This window comes from Schistocerca nitens, chromosome 8 (genome assembly GCF_023898315.1).
Source record: "Schistocerca nitens isolate TAMUIC-IGC-003100 chromosome 8, iqSchNite1.1, whole genome shotgun sequence".
Classification (NCBI taxonomy): Eukaryota; Metazoa; Arthropoda; class Insecta; order Orthoptera; family Acrididae; genus Schistocerca; species Schistocerca nitens.
This window is the reverse complement of record NC_064621.1, coordinates 280,799,021-280,818,707: the sequence shown is the minus strand read 5'-3', so window position 1 is coordinate 280,818,707 and position 19,687 is coordinate 280,799,021.

Sequence of the window (19,687 nt, the reverse complement as noted above, 5' to 3'; positions counted from 1 at the left end):
CTCCCAGATATTTTACAGAAGTAACTGCTACCAGTGTTTGTTCCGCTATCATATAATCATACAATAAAGGATCCTTCTTTCTATGTATTCGCAATACATTACATTTGTCTATGTTAAGGGACAGTTGCCACTCCCTGCACCAAGTGCCTATCCGCTGCAGATCTTCCTGCATTTCGGTACAATTTTCTAATGCTGCAACTTCTCTGTATACTACAGCATCATCCGCGAAAAGCCGCATGGAACTTCCGACACTATCTACTAGGTCATTTATATATATTGTGAAAAGCAATGGTCCCATAACACTTCCCTGTGGCACGCCAGGGGTTGTTTTAACGTCTGTAGATGTCTCTCCATTGATAACAACATGCTGTGTTATGTTTGCTAAAAACTCTTCAATCCAGCCACACAGCTGGTCTGATATTCCGTAGGCTCTTACTTTGTTTATCAGGCGACAGTGCGGAACTGTATCGAACGCCTTCCGGAAGTCAAGAAAAATAGCATCTACCTGGGAGCCTGTATCTAATATTTTCTGGGTCTCATGAACAAATAACGCGAGTTGGGTCTCACACGATCGCTGTTTCCGGAATCCATGTTGATTCCTACATAGTAGATTCTGGGTTTCCAAAAACGACATGATGCTCGAGCAAAAAACATGTTCTAAAATTCTACAACAGATCGACGTCAGAGATATAGGTCTATAGTTTTGCGCATCTGCTCGACGACCCTTCTTGAAGACTGGGACTACCTGTGCTCTTTTCCAATAATTTGGAACCCTCCGTTCCTCTAGAGACTTGCGGTACACGGCTGTTAGAAGGGGGGCAAGTTCTTTCGCGTACTCTGTGTAGCATCGAATTGGTATCCCGTCAGGTCCAGTGGACTTTCCTCTGTTGAGTGATTTCAGTTGCTTTTCTATTCCTTGGACACTTATTTCGATGTCAGCCATTTTTTTCGTTTGTGCGAGGATTTAGAGAAGGAACTGCAGTACGGTCTTCCTCTGTGAAACAGCTTTGGAAAAAGGTGTTTAGTATTTCAGCTTTACGCGTGTCGTCCTCTGTTTCAATGCCATCATCATCCCGGAGTGTCTGGATATGCTGTTTCGAGCCACTTACTGATTTAACGTAAGACCAGAACTTCCTAGGATTTTCTGTCAAGTCTGTACATAGGATTTTACTTTCGAATTCACTGAACGCTTCTCGCATAGCCCTCTTTACGCTAACTTTGACATCGCTTAGCTTCTGTTTGTCAGAGAGGTTTTGGCTGCGTTTAAACTTGGAGTGAAGCTCTCTTTGCTTTCGCAGTAGTTTCCTAACTTTGTTGTTGTACCACGGGGGGCTTTTCCCGTCCCTCACAGTTTTACTCGGCACGTACCTGTCTAAAACGCATTTTACGATTGCCTTGAACTTTTTCCATAAACACTCAACATTGTCAGTGTCGGAACAGAAATTTTCGTTTTGATCTGTTAGGTAGTCTGAAATCTGCCTTCTATTACTCTTGCTAAACAGATAAACCTTCCTCCCTTTTTTTATATTCCTATTAACTTCCATATTCAGGGATGCTACAACGGCCTTATGATCACTGATTCCTGTTCTGCACTTACGGAGTCGAAAAGTTCGGGTCTATTTGTTATCAGTAGGTCCAAGATGTTATCTCCACGAGTCGGTTCTCTGTTTAATTGCTCGAGGTAATTTTCGGATAGTGCACTCAGTATAATGTCACTCGATGCTCTGTCCCTACCACCCGTCCTAAACATCTGAGTGTCCCAGTCTATATCTGGTAAATTGAAATCTCCACCTAAGACTATAACATGCTGAGGAAATTTATGTGAATTGTATTCCAAGTTTTCTCTCAGTTGTTCTGCCACTAACGCTGCTGAGTCGGGAGGTCGGTAAAAGGAGCCAATTATTAACCCAGCTCGGTTGTTGAGTGTAACCTCCACCCATAATAATTCACAGGAACTATCCACTTCTACTTCACTACAGGATAAACTACTACTAACAGCGACGAACACTCCACCACCGGTTGCATGCAATCTATCCTTCCTAAACACCGTCTGTACCTTTGTAAAAATTTCGGCAGAATTTATCTCTGGCTTAAGCCAGCTCTCTGTACCTATAAAGATTTCAGCTTCGGTGCTTTCTATCAGCGCTTGAAGTTCCGGTACTTTACCAACGCAGCTTCGACAGTTTACAATTACAATACCGATTGCTGCTTGGTCCCCGCATGTCCTGACTTTGCTCCGCACCCTTTGAGGCTGTTGCCCTTTCTGTACTTGCCCGAGGCCATCTAACCTAAAAAACCGCCCAGTCCACGCCACACAACCCCTGCTACCCGTGTAGCCGCTTGCTGCGTGTAGTACAATCTTGGAAGTAAAGGGCCTAAAGGAGAGGAATTTGTAACGAGAAGCTTCAGTTTAAGTTATTCGCAGTATATCTGTTAATATAATTAATTATGTTGACATGATTCATTTTTTGCAGCGTCATGTGAGGAATCGATAAACGAATTTCCTAATTTGTATTGTACCTCTGCTTTGTTAATGATAGAAGTTCTGTAGATTCCGAGATACAGACGTTCTTTACAAATATAGTTGGATATTGGTTGACGTAAAATACTTCCTAATTGTTCGTCCACATTTTATGGTGCCGCCGCCCGGTTGACACGGACGGGAACTTTCGGAATTTCTGGGACGTTTAAGATACTTCGACAGGACTTACTCATCGAATTCCGAGCGATTACGTGGCGCAATTTCTTCATGCGTTACATACAACGCGCACTCCCAGCTAATGCATGAACACATTGTGACCTTCAGCTTACTTTCTTTAATTCTAAAATGTATGAGTTTGTTGCCCGTCCGTTATCTGTCGGGATAATGCTGCAGTAGAGCGCGAAATAATAATTTCATTATAAAACTACTTCATACCGGATTTCTAGCAAGAAGGTTTGACATTAACGCCTGTCGAGTGCTGCCACTTGTCATCAACGCTAGAATTACGATTAAATATGAGAGCAGATACTGAAACAACTGACTGTACTTTTAACGAAGCATAAATTTGGAACGCGGCGTACCAAAGCTACACGCCTCGTTAATCATTTTCGTTTGTTGACTCGACACTCAAAAATGTGATTGAATACGTTAGCAGTAGACTCCACGATAATTTGGCTAGTTTAGTGACTTTAGATGATGCTATCCCAGTTGTCGACGTAGAATCTGACTCCCCAGAAGCTCTTAACATTTATTGAAATAAGTGCAGTCAAGCTTTGCAGGTATTGGAGGAGAACGTAGAAGCTTATGGTCGTATGTTATTCCAAAGATACTTCACGTTTTCCCGGAAAACGCATGTGGGCGCTTCATAATTCACACAGAAAGGGTCGAACTGTCAGAAGGAAGCATCCTGAATCGTATGGAATTCATGTCAGAAGAGCTACATGGGGCACTGAGGGGACAAAAGATTAGTGGAGAATAACTAATATTGTACCGTCTACAGCAGACTTTAACGTTCGATTAAGGCAGGACGTGCAGCTCACAAATCCTTTGGGAAGGTAGAAGCCTACTACGTGGTCACTGGGCATAGAACTGCGAGAAAGTGAAGGATCTCCACGACCACCTCACCATTTTGAGATCTATCACTAGGTGCTTTATTTGCCTCAACCATTGTCACATAAAAAATGCACAGTAACAGAGGAAAACGATTTTGTATCTTTTGCAAAAAAAAACCCATCACATGTCACTCTGCAGCAGTTCTGAACATTTTACTTCATCGGTTACTAATACCTTTCACAGCTCAGAAGGCCCACAGGTATAAGCCGACTTACACGATGCATTTTTTGATACTTGCAGCCAATATAGCTTTATCAGCGGATTACTGACAGACAATTTAAAACTGGCACTTGGGAGGTCGACGTGGTGAGTCGTATTCGAAGCATCTTCACACGAAAAGGGATATCTCTCTAATGTGGAAACAGAGTCTACCATTTTCACGGAACAACTGCGGTATTCGTGCCTTTGCGAATGCAACATTTTGTCGTCACCGCAGATATTACTCAGACATGTTTGCAGTTCTCCATCTAGACGACAGAGACCTGACGAGACTTCTCTGTTATCGTACGCATAATTAAGGAGAAAATAAAGCAGGTAACATGCGAAGAAGAGTTATTTCCCTATTCGAACGATTTACCTTTGGGCTTAAATGTAGTCTGTTCCTAATTTCAGCGGCACCGAGGGAACTGACACGCATGTACCAATCGCAGTTTGCTACTGCAATTGCCTTGGTAGACGGTAAAATTTGCGTGGATTACATTGCTACAGGCGCTGAAGTCGAAAATATAGCGATAAACCTTTACTGTAAAATGATTTGACTCATGAAACAAGCCAAGTTATGTGGAAATGTCAACGAACTCTCAGCGAGTGTTCGGAATATGGAAATCGGAAGGCCAGTTCGCCCTTGTGGGGCGTTCAGTGGGTTACAGCAGGTGATATATTTTGTGTGAATCAGCATTAAGTCATCGATAAAGTATAACAGGCAGTAGCGACAAAAAGAAGCTTACTAAAGCAGCTTTTAGTTCATAAGACCCGTTGGGCTTAGTAATCCCAGTACCAATAATAGTAAAATCTTTGTTTCAAGACAACTGTGTACTTGGACTAGGGTGGGACGAACTTCTGCCTCAGCATCTGGCCACTCGGTGGAATATTTGTATGTAAATTTTTCCACGTCTGTCACACATTTATGTACCAAGATAGATAAAAAACGCCAAAGATGGAAGAACTTGCACCCATATTTAAATGATACTTCGGAGCGAAAATGTGGTGTAGTCTTGTATACCAGGTGCACTGTAAACATTGGTAACACAGCAAACTGATGTGTAGCAGAAGTAGACTGGCACCGAATGGAGACAAGGCTTCAGCCTAATCTCCATCAATACTATATTGTGATCTGAGTCTGTATCGACCTCTGTGTACAGCTTACAATTCACAACAATTTTCGGAATCAGTGCCCACCATGATATAATCTGGAATTTTCCCATATGCCCTGGCCTTTTTATGTATACATTATCCTATTGTGAATTTTGAACGAAGTATTCCCTATTACTAACTGAAATTAATTCCAGAACGCAATTAGTTTTCCTCCTTTCTCACCCTTGACACGAGACCCATTTACTCGTATGACCCTTACGTCTATTCCTTCCCCTACTACGGCATTAATTCCCCATAACAATTAGATTTGCATGCCCTTTTAGTACTGCATTAGCCGTTCAATATGCTTATAAAATATCCCTGTCTCTGCTTTCGACTTTGAGAAGTATGCATGAAGTTCTGTTATCGGCGTTGGTCTGCTGTCGATTCATATGAGAACAACACGGTCACTGACCTGTTCACAGTAACTCACTCTCTGCACCACCTGCCTATTCATAACGAATCCAACTCCTCTTAAATCATTTTCTGCCGCTGTTGATATTACCTTATACTCTTTTGACCAGTATTTATTTATTTATTTATTTTTATTTATTTATTGATTTATTTAACCTGGCAAGTTTAGGGCCATCAGGCCCTCTCTTACATCTAACCGGGCATTCTACTTATTTTACATTCATATGTTTTAGTAGGCATGTTAAACTACATCTAGTACAAAAAGTGAAATAAACAATTAGAAAGGTACACCTGGAAAAATACATACATATAGAGTTTATATTCGCAGATCATAAGTACTGTTATAATTAGACATTATTGAAGAGACAAATTTTAGATAGGAGTGCTGGCAGCAGGGAGTGTGAGGGAGACTCATGGTGAAGGGAGGAGAAGAATAGAGAGACATGATGAAACATAATCAAGGAAATACACTCCTGGAAATGGAAAAAAGAACACATTGACACCGGTGTGTCAGACCCACCATACTTGCTCCGGACACTACGAGAGGGCTGTACAAGCAATGATCACACGCACGGCACAGCGGACACACCAGGAACCGCGGTGTTGGCCGTCGAATGGCGCTAGCTGCGCAGCATTTGTGCACCGCCGCCGTCAGTGTCAGCCAGTTTGCCGTGGCATACGGAGCTCCATCGCAGTCTTTAACACTGGTAGCATGCCGCGACAGCGTGGACGTGAACCGTATGTGCAGCTGACGGACTTTGAGCGAGGGCGTATAGTGGGCATGCGGGAGGCCGGGTGGACGTACCGCCGAATTGCTCAACACGTGGGGCGTGAGGTCTCCACAGTACATCGATGTTGTCGCCAGTGGTCGGCGGAAGGTGCACGTGCCCGTCGACCTGGGACCGGACCGCAGCGACGCACGGATGCACGCCAAGACCGTAGGATCCTACGCAGTGCCGTAGGGGACCGCACCGCCACTTCCCAGCAAATTAGGGACACTGTTGCTCCTGGGGTATCGGCGAGGACCATTCGCAACCGTCTCCATGAAGCTGGGCTACGGTCCCGCACACCGTTAGGCCGTCTTCCGCTCACGCCCCAACATCGTGCAGCCCGCCTCCAGTGGTGTCGTGACAGGCGTGAATGGGGGGACGAATGGAGACGTGTCGTCTTCAGCGATGAGAGTCGCTTCTGCCTTGGTGCCAATGATGGTCGTATGCGTGTTTGGCGCCGTGCAGGTGAGCGCCACAATCAGGACTGCATACGACCGAGGCACACAGGGCCAACACCCGGCATCATGGTGTGGGGAGCGATCTCCTACACTGGCCGTACACCACTGGTGATCGTCGAGGGGACACTGAATAGTGCACGGTACATCCAAACCGTCATCGAACCCATCGTTCTACCATTCCTAGACCGGCAAGGGAACTTGTTGTTCCAACAGGACAATGCACGTCCGCATGTATCCCGTGCCACCCAACGTGCTCTAGAAGGTGTAAGTCAACTACCCTGGCCAGCAAGATCTCCGGATCTGTCCCCCATTGAGCATGTTTGGGACTGGATGAAGCGTCGTCTCACGCGGTCTGCACGTCCGGCACGAACGCTGGTCCAACTGAGGCGCCAGGTGGAAATGGCATGGCAAGCCGTTCCACAGGACTACACCCAGCATCTCTACGATCGTCTCCATGGGAGAATAGCAGCCTGCATTGCTGCGAAAGGTGGATATACACTGTACTAGTGCCGACATTGTGCATGCTCTGTTGCCTTTGTCTATGTGCCTGTGGTTCTGTCAGTGTGATCATGTGATGTATCTGACCCCAGGAATGTGTCAATAAAGTTTCCCCTTCCTGGGACAATGAAATTCACGGTGTTCTTATTTCAATTTCCAGGAGTGTATAAAGGAAAAGAAGATTGCGTGGCTAATAGAGATAGATGAAGGCATCTCAAGAGCAAGATAGGAGACGCTAGCTTTGCTATTTGACAGATGAGAGGATTGGCCTGGTACATTATTCCTTGTCTTCTTTCCATTTCGTTTCACTGACCCTCCGATATACTTATATTGTATCTTAGCATTTCCTTTTCAGAGTTTGTAGTTTCCATACCACATTAAAATCTCTTAAATTCAATGCTCCGATTCGTAGAACGTTACCGTTTCGTTGGTTCTTCAGTCGTTTTCTCATGGTCGCCTCCAGCTTGGCAGTCGCCTCCCAGAGATCCGAATGGAGGACTAGTCTAGTATCTTTAGTCAATGGAGATATCATGAAGATCGTAATACTCAGCTTGTGTATATGTAAGGTATTTTCCAATCATGTACATGTGGTACATAACATATTAAACATTACGGCCTGCGAATGATGACGACAGTGGAGAGTCCTGCTACTGCTTTATCTCGCGTAGAAACCTCAGAAGTCTTTAGAGAACATAAAATATCACGATGAAGCCAGTATAACAGTGGTAACTGTGTGTTATGTAAATGAGCGTTTGGCGTCATTGGCCGGGAGGCCCCTTGCGGTGCAGGCCCGGCCGCCTTGGTGCATGTCTTATTATATTCGACGCCACATTGGGCGAACTGCACACCGGATGGGGATGAAATGATGATGTAGACAACATAACACCCAGTACCTGAGCGGAGAAAATCTCCGACCCAGACAGGAATCGAACCCGGGCCCGTATGACGGCAATCCGTCACACTGGCCACTCAGCTATCGGGGCGAGCATTACAATGGTGACCCACTTATTACATTGGTATTAACTGGAAATATTTCGGGAGTGTGTGCCACTACGACGAAGAAAACAGATTTTAAGGTGGTAATGTGTCCCATACTTAGTATAGCTAGTTCCTACGAAATCCATAAGGACGTGCTTGGCAAACAACATCGGTACACTTTACTAGCTCTGCTGTGTATATGTGAAGAGCTACAACTGAAATGAGATAAAAGAAAATTATTTATCAAGTATCGAGCCAGCAACTAACAAATGATAGAAACCCGATAAATAAACGTTTGGGAATAATCCCGTAACACCTTATCCTGACAGTTTATCTGCTGCTTGAATAAGTAATAAATCAAAAATAATTGTGTTATGAATTTTTTAAGTTGCGTTACAGTGTACAAGCACCTTGTTACCTCATTTCTGCTAGTGTAGGGCATCTTATACGAACTTTGGTTAGTAAATCGTTCCAATATAACAAATACACATGGCAACGTACATATCTAACTATACCGTATCTGTCCCAAAAGGTAACACATAATCTTAACTACCCTCATAATAGCCTTTAACCTACGACCATTCTAGTACTTACCTTGAGCTACACAGTGACAAAAAATCTAAGCAGCATCGCAAAGTTTGGCGTCAGATAGTAAATTATATGTGGAAAGGATTGGAAAGTATTTTAACGTCAAGTAACACAGAACTTTCTTTGTACAGAATGACTACTAGAGTCTTACATGACCGAGTAAGCGAGCACAAAATACAGGATGGGGCGAGCACACCCTAACTGGATAGGCTGCCCGCACAAGATGCCGTGACCGAATACGTAGCACGTAACTGCAAACACATTACGCGTGTCATTATCCGTGTGAGACTGAAGCCAGCACGTGCTTCTCATTTGTGGTGTCTCTCTGTAATCATGCAGCGCGAGGAAGCCAGTGCAGTAAGACGTAAGATTGAAACCAATGTTTACACATTGAAGAAACGGGAAGATGTAAAAAGCCAAGTGTTCAGTACATTCCTGTTGGTTGTAGACGAAAACAGTGCGTCTACTGGGTACGTATATTGCATAAACTGCTCCATATTATTGTGCTTCCAGTCGGAAACCACTCATTTAAAGAAACACAGTTGCAAGAAACCTCACAAAGATACAGCTCCTTCAGGGATACCGGCAGTAATGAAAAATAGTATTACAGAAAAGTGTGTTGCAATGTGTGCTAAAGATATGAGACCTTTTAATGTTGTTTCCGGTGAACGTTTCAGACAACTAGGCCAAGAATTAATATATGCGCGTTATGGAGAAGCTAATGTGGCAGAAGTCATGCCACATCCCTCTACTATAAGCAGACATGTCAAAGAACAAGCTGATGCAATATGAAATAGCATAATGCCTTCTGTTATTGCGGAAGTTATTAATAAAACATATGCTGCGACAGTTGATATGTGGACTGATTCGCATAATCAGGTGCACTATTTGACGCTTATAACTCATTACATTAACACAGATTGGTCTCTTGTGAAAAATGTTTTATTTACAACAAAATTCCCGGACATTAAGAAGACAGGAGTAAATATTATGAAAGAAATTGAAGAGAGGATGGCTGATTGGGACATTTCGCCGGACGTGTTGCACAGTTTTGTTTTTGTCTCCGACCAGAGTGCAAATGTAATGAAGGCTTTGGAAAATCACGAAAGGATTCCTCGTGCTGCTCATTTTATAAACACAGCACTTAGCCATATTTTCGATGAAGATAACGCGTTGTTAAATCATGCCCCGAACATTGCTTCAACAATAATACTGCAAAATGCATTGTAAGGTACATTAAGAAAAGTGGTCTCTGCTCGTCTTTGAAATCATAGTTGGAACAAGAGGTCTGCACACGCTGGAACAGCTTGTACACTACGCTGGAATCCTTACACACTCAGTATAACGAAGTTGCTGCTTTTGCTGACGGAAATGGACTACGCTTACAGATTGCAAGTATATGATAATGAGCCTGGAGGAAAATGTGCGCACTTTCTGAGACCATTTAAAGAGGCCACAGATGAATTAGAAGGCGAAAAAGAATCGACAATCCAGTTAGTTCTTCTTTTGTTTCACAAACCACAACAAATCTGCAGTGTCAGTGACACTGACTGTCAGATGAATAATTACTGCTGTTAAAAGCACGGTTTTATTATGATACGCGATAGATTTATAATTAACTAGCGTAATTGATGTGCACTAACAGATATGTATTTTTTAACAGGAGGTACAAAGGTCTAAAAATCGAGCCTTGGCTTTCGTTTGTGAGAAGGTTGTGATCACTTCCAGACATAAAATTGCTACGTCCCTTTGGCCGTCTTTCCGTGATCTTAATATGCTTGAAATAAATGGAAAGCAGGAAATTCTTAGCAATGCGCGACAAATGTGTGCTACTTACGCAGGTACAACATGCAATCTTTGACATAATCTTTTTTGCATATTTAGTGGATAGTGTATTATACAGAAACGGAAATGTTATAATTCGTATAATATTTCATTAACGTAAAACACCTCATTTTTACGGGAACGTTTCGATGATTTCCACATCAGTTCTGTATTATTTGTCTCTTTTGTTTATTATCATAGATCCTTCATGTACTGTGTAATCACCACCAAGAAAGACAGATCGTTTCAAGGAATGGAGGAACAACAGATCATCCGCAGCAGATGAAGCAGGTCTCTACATTTTAATGCACCCGAAAGATGATGATGACATCTTAAAGTGGTGGAGCAGACGTGAAACAGATCTGCCAGTCCTGGCTGCAGTTGCAAAACATATTTTATGTATCCCAGCAAGAAGCGCACCTAATGAAAGATGCTTTAGTAAAGCTGGCACGTTACTAACAAATCGCCGCAGCCAATTAAATCCGGAACGCGTTGGTGATTTACTGCTGATCAACAATAACTTTAATTTTGTTTCTGTTGCAAACAGGTGAAAAGTATGACAAGTTACGTCTGTAAATGTTTAATGTTCTTTGTATTCTTTCTCTATGAAGATGGTTGTCTTCTAGATTACAGGGAAAGCACTTATTTAATGTCCCCTATTAATGAAAGGAAAAATATATGTTCTGTTTGGAAATGAGACTCGTCTCTTCTATCCGCTTTTGTATTGAAATATAATTTTACTTTCCAAGTGCTTTATGAATTAAGCTGTGTCACTCACCCGTTCTTGGAAACGTTACTTTTATATTAAAAGAGAGAGAGTCAGAGTGAAATACATTGTGTGTGTGTGTGTGTGTGTGAGAGAGAGAGAGAGAGAGAGAGAGAGAGAGAGAGAGAGGGAGGGAGACGGAGAGACAGAGAGGCGTTGGATTTGTGCAGTACAGTGCAGCGAGCCAGGACGAGGCGAGGTGAGACGTCAGCGGTGACCGGTCATGCTCGGTTATCCGTGTGTCGGGAACCAGGACATCAGACATGGGGCGAGTACGTGACCGAGCCGTGTCGTGTGGCGCCGGACACGAGCGGCTCGGTCCCCCTGTCAACAGGCAAGCAGTGTCCGATCAAACATTGAGAGTTGCAGCACTCTAATGTCTACGTCATGGGATTCTGACAACATTTGTCATTAGCAAAGCTATACAATTCAGAAACGTCGGTTAGCGATTCCCCCATTCTCCCCACCCTAGTTTACATCCAGAGGTGGGACCAAATGACTGGTCTGGTGAGGTGTCTTTGACCGACAGTTACAAGGAAACCTGTCCCTGGAACTCCATCTCTGCTTTCTTTCAGCTCTTGCAATCCTGCCTTCATCCATACGAGCAGCTGGGCCACTTCTTCTTGGAGAAGGATGACTTCACCACTCTGGTCCTCAAGATCCCGCATTTGGGCATTTGACTTGTTGGAAGATGCACAAACTGTTTCTCGACGGACCCTGAACTCTCTCGCCAAGTCTCTTACGACCTGTGGCATAGACCCCTTTGGAAATGTCGCTACCAGTGCTATTTTTCTGGGGGAACGATGGAGGGTACGTACCCCTACATTTTCTGAGCGCAAAGTAACTTCTTTGCGTTGTCGGAGAAATTAAAAATTTACGAACGATATATTCCATGGACGTAAATCAGATTTATTTCATTTTTTCGTATTTATAATCGCAATATTAACGATTCCAGTGCGGTCTGTTGTGGGAAAAGCGACACATTTTGATTTTTGGAACGTTTCGCAGCAGTATACAACCATTCTCGACAACTGAATCGCTGTCAATCAGTCCAGTGAGTCCAAATTCCGGTGAGTGAGTCGACACGTGCCACACTTGGATATTCTGTTCCTGTTCTTGTCGGTTGCTTCTTGTTGCAAGTTATCTTAGAGGTTAAGGCAAGATGAGCCGCAATATAACAAACTATTTTATTGCTGCATCTAAAAAGCGCAAGAGTGAAAACTCAGGAATTTCGACGTTGTCGGTGGTCAATAAATGTGAAACGTAAACCTGAACTCCCATCCTACTAGTGAAACGACAACGAACGAACGTGTGTACAGTACGAAGCCAAATCATCGCCCAGAATTGTGGAGTTTGGATGAAGAGTTTTCATTTTGTGAGCAAAATGACTGGGTGGTCGTTTCAAACAAAAGATCTGGTCGCAAAATTTGCAAAGAAGTAGGAAATTTGGGCTTCGAAAAATAAAAATAAAATACATACAAGGCATGAATTTTGCAAAAGCTTGGACTAGCGCATCTGTATCATCTTCAGTTGATTCAAGAAAAGAAAGATGGGTTCTTCTTGGGAAAAATTGTATAAATATAAAGGAAGTTGCGCCTATCAAACTACTGCCCAAATACTTTGGTGTGCTAAGGAGAAGACATTGGGAAATTTTTACCTTAGGACGTGTGAAACTGAACAGGAAGTGGCGGAAAATACGTATTTCGTGCGGCTTTTAAAGAATATAGCGTACTGATTAACCTTCAGTCTCTCACCGATCCTGAGACCAAAACTGACCTCCCTGAACTTAACGGAGTTAATATGGGCCGCGTTTTACATTCTGGACATGTGTTTACTAACGTCATAATACCATTGGATAGATATGACAAACACAGTGATTAAAACAATCATTGAGACCATGCGAAAAATCACGAATTATTTATGAGGGCTCAAAAATTAGGCGATCATTATCTTTAATCTGTTATTTTTGAACCAAAATTCCTGATACGAGAGGGCCCATAGCTATTTTCATTGAAACAGTTCACCTAACTAACAGTATTGTTCACGCTATTTGTAAGACATTGCTAAACTGTTTTGTCTCTATGGAATTTCCTAACAACGTCCTGAAAAGAAATTTGATTTCAGTCGCTACAGATGGAGAAGTAGTGATGATGAGAAGAGAAGAATGAGAAACTATATTCCTGAAACTGCACATCCTACCGATTTGGTTTATCAGTTGATGATGTGATAATAAAAAGTTGAATCACTTCAGGTCTTCCTCAGTTAGGCTGTACACATTGTTCCACTAATTACTGAAAAACACTCGAGAGTTAAAGCAAAGCTACTTGAAACTAAACTGTGAGAATAGGCAGAATATAGGGTACCAAGTACGTAGCAACGTGCTTCAAAAGTGAGTCATGTCTGTGGAAAACTGTAAAGCTGAGGTAGCTTGCTTCATGGTAGATAACGAAAATGAAAACAGGGAGTTAACTGACGAAGGTATTTACGAATGCTTATCAAAGTGCATCACTAAAGCTGGTTTAATTCTTTACTTAGCTCTGACGTGTGGTAGCCTTCAAAAATTATCAATACTGTGTTTTCCTCTACAATCACGAGACACCACAAACTCTTATGCGCAAAGGAAGATAACAAATCACCTCTTGGTGATCGAAGAAAGGAACATATGCACAGAGGTTCATTAGTGTGAAGCTCGTAAGACCATAGAAGAAATGAACTTCACATGAATCACACGGAAAGTGGAACAAAAGACAGATATCTTAAGCGCACAATTTTTTTTTTGGTTCCTTAAACAGACGGTGGAGTATAATCTTGCGGAGACAGAGGATATTGCTATCACTGAATATGCAGAGGTGTTGGCCTGAAAATCCTGGAATAACATGGTGAAAGAAGTAAATAAAACTTTTGCCGTCACAATGGTCTCCAAGAGAAGAGAAACATAGGGGATTTCCGGATTATTTGATGGAGAATAAAATGCCAGAACCCCTCCTTCCTCTTCTCAATACGGTGTAATATATGTATCTGACGTCTGTTCATTCGGACACGTTCAGAAGAAGACACCATTTGGAACGTGCAGCCACTATAAATCGAGATACAATAGAATTAAATACATTAGATGCCAGTGGGCATTGATTTATATCAACAGGAACGTTGAAAATTTTTGCCCGATCTGGATTCCAAGCCTCGCGCTTAATGGCACATGCGTTGACCACTGTGCCACCCAGACATAGTAGTCACAGTAGGTCCGGAACCGCGCGACCGCTACGGTCGCTGGTTCGAATCCTGCCTCGGGCATGGATGTGTGTGATGTCCTTACGTTAATTAGGTTTAAGTAGTTCTAAGTTCTAGGGGACTGATGACCTCAGATATTAAGTCCCATAGTGCTCAGAGCCATTTGAACCAGCCAGTCATAGTAGTCACCACAACCGAGCGGACTGCCCTAGCGCGCCTCACGTCAGACAAAAATTCCCAACTTATATCACACACTACTGATGTACTGGTGTTCTATCCATGTTCGTTAGCCTCATTCCTCATGGCATTTCGCCTGTTTCCGTAAAAGTTCGAGCTTGGTGTGCATGTGTACAGCAGGGATAATTGGCTGTCTTTGCGTTAATTATATATATGTATTGTTCGAAATAAACGGGGAGTGGGCATTGGTTTACATCAGTGGGGCATGTTGAAACTTTGTCACGACTACCAGAATCCGGACACAGGTCTCACGCTTACTGACAGATACCCTGACCCAAATACTCAATTTATACCACACTCTATTGTTGTAAGAGTTCGACCTCGGGGGGGGGGGGGGGGAGGGGCAGTGGCCCCTTGGTCTTCATTATATGCATCTGGTCTCTGTGCTTTCTGATATGTCTCACACCCACACCCACCCACACCCACACCCACCCACCCACATATATATAGGGTGAGTCGCGTAAGAAGTAACACCCCGATTATTCCGGTGGCGATTGCAGGTATCCACAAGCGGTGTTCGGCGAATCATAGCCTACTATGGGGCTCATACTTTGGTACATGCATAATAATCACAACGTTTATATTGACCGCGATAATGAGATAAGTACATGTTTTTTAAATGGGACGCTGTCCTTTTTTTAACATCATTCGAACGCTCTGGAAAAGACGCATATAGTGATTTAACGCATGTTGCTATTGTGATTCAAACTTTGCTTAAAAGACGCTGGGAAATATTGTTCGATTGAAGGTCGAGGCGGTCGGAAGCGGCTGCAGACTGTAAACATGCCTCGCGCGACCCGGAAAGGAGACCTTCAATCATACAATATTTCCCAGCGTCTTGTAAGCAAAGTTTGAATCACAATAGCAACATGCGTTATGTCACTATACGCGTCTTTTCCAGAGCGTTCGAATGATGTTAAAAAAAGGATAGCGTTCCATTTAAAAATCACGTAGTTGTCTTATTATCTCGGTCAATATAAACGTTGTGATTATTGTGCATATACCAACGTATGTGCCACATTGTCCGCTATGATTCGCCGAAAACCGCTTGCCGATTGCCGATACGTGCAATCGGTGCAATCTCCCCCGAAATGAAGGGGGTGTTACGTCTTGAACTCTTATGGGAGTCAGGAAGATGTCACGAGGAATGAGACTAACTAGAAGGGGCGCCACGTCAGTAGTGGTGTAAGTTGAGAATTTATGTCCGACAGGTGTGGTTGATGTGACCACTGTGTATGGATGGTGTAGTGGTCAGCGCATCTGCCTAATAAGCAGGAGACCCAGATTTCAACCTTGCCTGGTTAATAAGTTTCAATGCCCACTGGCAGCTAATGTCCTTAATTCGTTTGCATATAATGAAATGCGTTCCCCTATCCATTTGTGATTGTGAACGTGGGTTTTCGAAAATGTTGCACCTACAAAAGCATCACTTCATGTTACTAATGTCAGCAATCTGATGTTCATTAATTCAGTGTTCACGAGTCCAGTTTGTAGGCCTTCTTCGTCCCTACTGGAGAGTGAGTAATTTCCACAGACTTTTTTTGTTTGAGACAACATTTTTCTCTCCGATCCCTCCAGACCTAACATCACTTGGAGTTATATACTTTCAAGTTACGTCTCGTTCAGGGAAGTAATTGTGAGTCTTACCAGCAGAGATAGCTGCCCGCAGTTCCCTTGCATCGATGTTGGCTGAGTGGAATTTTTGGGCATTGTCATCGTAGACGGTGTGTGGAATGCCGCTTGTGCTAATAAATCTTTTTCTGTACCGACAAGAATTGATCTGATCATGCATTGTTTATTAGCTCTAAGAGAACGACTCTAGTCACAGCACAGGTAAACAGTGCAATGTGCAGCTGAGTTTCGATACTTTCTACTTTGGCGTACAGCACCAGTGGCTTCGAAGGTCCTATGAGTTGTTGCTTGGCCTGCTGATAGTGGAGATTCTATTTCCTGACTGGCGACACTGCGCGCATTTTACTGGAGGGTCAGCGATGAGTGACCATACTTCTTTACCCCGCGACTTTTGGGTAGTACTCAGGGCGAGGAACGAAGTTCTAAATGCACAGTTCTAACTCCAGCGATATGTAAGCGTATGTGAGTATGAAGGATTGATAGATTCTTGAAGAGGTGGTCTCCATACAGGGTAAGTGGACGTTCTTCTATCGTTAATTCGGAGTAATGTAGACGACCACCTGAGGGAAGGGGTCTAGGGGTAGCGTCTTGCATTTGTAATCAGAACGTTCTGGGTTCCGTGATCTAATCTCGCCACTGCTTGAAGTTCGTACAAAAATCATCAGCAAAAGCAGCTAAACACTTCCGCCATAAGAAGTCACCCTCCTTCTGCTAACAGCCATGTCAAAGTAGGCGGAGAAGTGTACACAGGTTCAGGGCACACTCTCGCCCTTGGGATGGGAAAATATGTCTAAAAGGCGGAAGAAACAACAATGACAAGTGGCATGAAGGATCAGAAGGCAATGGAACGACTGCATTAAAGACATAATGTATATCGATATGACATGCGTCCTGTAACTGTAAAGTACTTCCTTTTCTATAAGCTCTACTGCTACTAATGGTGATATATCTTAGGCAACTGAATGAAGTGTGTCTTTTAACTTTGGTAATCGAACATTTAGCCCGCAGTCAATTAAATAATAAGGTTTCAAGCCTTAAAGTGTCCTTTATATGCCTTAATGAAAACGTTCCAGCAAAATAAAATTGTCAAACAGCTTTTTGGTGGTATACAGAAAAATGTTTTACGTCAAAGTTTTGGAGTACATCTTATAGGTTTCAAATATTTTGAGGCTTTTATTTGTTTACAAGGTGTTCTAGATAGTTGCCTGCATCTTCGCCACGTATTGTATTTATAGTTCCTTTCTGTGTAATAAATACCTTGTGTCCAAGTGTGAGATCGCTTCTGGAATTTTCCTTATGACAATGAATGAAAAAAGGCAAAACAGGCCTAATTTTTAAATCTTCCATCATCAAAGTAGACAGCCCGTCGCCCAGTAGTCGCAGTGGAATCGAAGATTATGCGTAGCACGTGATTTCCATCAGTTCAACCTCTGATCAGTATATACATCCAGGGATTTTTAACATTCTTTTACAAATTTTCTTTTTATATGTTTTGTTGTTACTAATGGTGATGTATTTTAGATATCTGAACAAGATGTGTACCTTTTAAATCCGGTGAAAGAACACTTACCAGTAGTCAGTTAATAATTTGTCCTAACATTTCATTTGTTGTATCTCCAATGGAATTGATTGTGATATATTTTCAGCAAAGAACACTATTTCCTCTTTATCGCTATAGCAGGGAAGGCAATAAACGTAAAGCAAGAACGAGATTCGTCCCAGTATTAAACCTATGAAACTGCAGTAGTAATTTGTTCCCACTTGAAACAACACCCATCATGAATCAATGAAATATCCTCAGTATTATTGACCCTATTTCATGGATATATTTCATGCCGGCAAACTTCGTTTGCAAAACGCAGTGTAGAGGTGAACCACTCACTTATTGTGTCTTGAAAGTTTCTCTGAAGCAACGTTGGGAAATAGCTTTGTTTACAAAATGTCAGTAGAGGTGAAATTTTCTCGGTTAGGCATTTGAAAAAACGCTCTTTATAGTGGCAGATGACATTTATAATGGTGGTAAGCTTTGGGAGTAAAAACTGAGACTTATTTAGGAACTATTTGCAAATATATTCTACCATTCTTTAGTAGATTATCCTGTTCGAATCTTTTGAGAAGCACGTTAATAGTGAAGAAAGTCGACTGTTAACAGTTACTCTTCTATCATCTTTCTTAGTGATGAGTCTAACAGTGATGTCAGTTTCTCTACCATGATACGCAGTGCAATTAATACATAACGTGCATGGAAGAACGACAGATACATCAGGGGAATATGCTTTCAAACATTTACTTGCAAATTTATCAGTCCCTTGAAAACTCTGGCTTTTAAGAAAGTAATTTTGCTTACAAGCCAGTGAGAAATAACAGAGGCATGAAATTCACTGAAGTTTGTGACGTTGATTAGTATCCGTTGTATTATAATAGTTTTCTCTTGAGATGATCCTGCTGTTTTCTCTGTTATGTTATGTCATTATTTAAGACTCTTGCTATATGTTCGTTGTCAGTGACTGCTTTATCGTTACCTTTAATTACCAGACCTTCTTGTTCCTTGACAGATATCGAAGTTTGACTTATAACTGTCCACTTTTTTCAGAACTATAAAATTGTCATACAACACGAAAATTAAGCTTTTGGGTAGTTTTGAACACTGTCCATCAAAGAACAAAACCTTCTACAATAGCAAGATAGCTTTACCTTTGTGTTTATTGTGTTCATTCTGTGCAGTATTCTATCCCTCGTACATGCCTTCAATAATAACCAACCCGTTCCATAGGGGGCAATTAATTGCTGTAGACGCTAGCAGCTTGTGTGCGCGTGCATAGATTAAATCAGGTGGTAGTTGAGTGAATCCAGCAAACTGCTGGATGCCCACCTATCCAGACCCGTGAGCCAGGTCAACCTTACTTATACATGTGGGCCGAAAGCAACGTTAGACCCGATCGAAGGCAGTGTTCCGTGTCACGCCAGTCCCGTGTTATTGACCGACCGTGGCAATGGGCTTCTTACAGGTCATGTCGTGACGAGTCTCCCAATCACGGACGCCTGGCAGAGCTGCAACCTGTAGCAATGTACAATGCCTTCAAATCTGATTTACGTAAATATAAAAAATTACCACTTACGGTTTACAATCCTTAGCTTCGTGTCCTACTTACCTGTAGGTAGAAGTTATGGACAGTGTTTATATTTTTATTGAAAAAAATTATTCGAATCTCCGGATTTCATGGCAAAGTCAATTCGTTCATCATCCTAGTGAAAGTGTGTCATATACATCTTACAGTAAACATTTATTCAAATCTGAACAAATCACAAGGCTGCTTTTGCTTGGATTATATTTCAAGTCTATCAA